The sequence below is a fragment of the Mytilus edulis genome, unplaced genomic scaffold (assembly GCF_963676685.1).
Source record: "Mytilus edulis unplaced genomic scaffold, xbMytEdul2.2 SCAFFOLD_729, whole genome shotgun sequence".
Taxonomy (NCBI): domain Eukaryota; kingdom Metazoa; phylum Mollusca; class Bivalvia; order Mytilida; family Mytilidae; genus Mytilus; species Mytilus edulis.
Genome location: NW_027268753.1, coordinates 29,571 through 31,862, shown reverse-complemented (window position 1 = coordinate 31,862; position 2,292 = coordinate 29,571).

Genomic DNA, 2,292 nt, shown 5'->3' with positions numbered 1-2,292 from the left:
TGAGGCATCTATATACAAAATATGAAGCATCCAGGTCTTCCACCTTTTAAAATATATAGCTTTTAAGAAGTGAGCTAACACCGCCGCCGCCGCCGCCGGATCACTATCCCTATGTCGAGCTTTCTGCAACAAAAGTTGCAGGCTCGACAAAAATGGCAATCACTCCTATAAAGACACTTAACCTATCTATCTATATTTCAGGGCCTTTTATAGCTGACTAGGTGGATCATTGACAATGACTTGCCTCTAGAAACAAGAATTGTCCAAAAAGACATGAGAACAATCATCAAAGAAATGGGAAAGTTTGACTCATTGTTGAAGGCCATATGGTGAACTTTAGCTGTAAATTTCTGTGTCATTTAGTCTCTTGTGGAGAGTTGTCTCATTGACAATCATACATCTTCTTATTTTTATAAACCTTAAATATTGGTAACAAACATCATTAATGAGCAAGAACTCCAATAAGTAATTGACTGGTGATTTCGGCTATGGTGATATATTTATAGATCTAGTCTTGCTGATCATTTTTCTATTCAAAGTGTCTGTCTATCTGTAGTAGTTTTCTAAATTATAAGAGGCAGAACACTAAAAGTCTGTAATATGAAGCTTTTACTTTAAGAGTACATCAACTTTATATTATCAATTATGACCAATGAAATGAGGTCAACAGTTAGATGAAAACCTTATCCATCACTCCATTCACCAAATAAATGATTATATCACTAGAGTGAGGGACCCAAATTTGCAGCATAATTTGTTCATTTCCACTTTAATACATCCGACCTACATTTGAAAATTTGGAACTTTTTTTTAGGTTTCAGAAATTTAACTATATGAAAAAACTTTGGTTAATTGTTCCAAAAACGAACACAAACATAAGAGGAAATCAAGTTGTTCATGTGCCATGGGGGACACATTTTCGCCGCAATGTATGACATGACCATCCTCATCTTCCTGGTATATAATAAAAATGAATAATTACAATTACATGAATTAGCTTGAGAGACCATCCCTATACGATTTTTTCTAACAATTATTTACTTTAAGACTCCGTGTGATTGCCATATAAATCTTACATAATTGCCAAAATTGTTGAAAAACATCTGCATATTTCTTTATATGTGCAAATAACCTTGAAAATGGGGTAAAGAGATGTATCAACAGCTTGAACATTACAAACAGACGTTACCATCTATTTGGGAAAGTATTGGGTAAAGGCACAAAAATTCTACCAAAAAAATAGCAAAATGGCGAAAAATGTGTTCAAGGCGATTATGCACCACCCACTCTGATAGTAAATTATAAACAGATAAAACTCCAACATCGACCAATAAACCATTAAATGATGTTAAGATCATACAAACTCTGCCAAACAGACAGAGTGACCTATCGTTGTTAATTTCTGTGTCATTTGGTCTCTTATGGAGAGTTGTTTCATTTGCACTAATACCACATCTTCTTTTTATACCTGTACACCTTACAATCTTCCCATTACACCAGATATAGTTGACCTATTGCTTATAGTATCTGATAAACAGACAAAATTACAACAAGAGTGCACACACTGAAATGTCTCGCCTTGTTTACTTATAATTGATATCATGTTGACAGTCCTAAATATAAAGCTTTATTACAAATCTCACATAAACTTCACATCAACCAAAAAAATAAACATTGACCAATGAACCATGAAAATGAGGTCAAGGTCAGATGAACAATGCCAGGCAGACATGTACAGCTTACAATTCTTCCATAGAACAAATAAAGTTGCTTTGCTTATACTTTAAGAAATACAGACCAAAACACAAAAGCTTAAAACTGAGCAATCAACTGTGAAAATGAGGTCAAGGTCAAATAAAACCTTTACAAACTGACTGCAATATAAATCATAAAACATTTCCATACAACAAATATAGTTGACCTATTGCATATAGTGTTAGAAAAAAAGACCAAAACTCAAAAACTTAATTTTGACCACTGAACCATGAAAATGAGGTCAAGGTCAGACATAGGCGGATCCAGGGGGGCCCTGGGGGCTTGCCCCCCCCCCCCCCCACCCCGTTTGTGGGAAAAATTTGGTTGATTATATAGGGAATCATTGAAGCATGACTGGAGTGGGGCCCCCCTTAGGTCAGTCAGAGGGTCCCCCCCCTTAGGAAAAGTTCTGGATCCGCCACTGTCAGATAACACCTGCTGGCTAAATGTGTACCTTATAATCATTCCATACACCAAATATAGTAGACCTATTGCATACAGTATAAGTAGAACAGACCAAAACACAAAAACTGAACA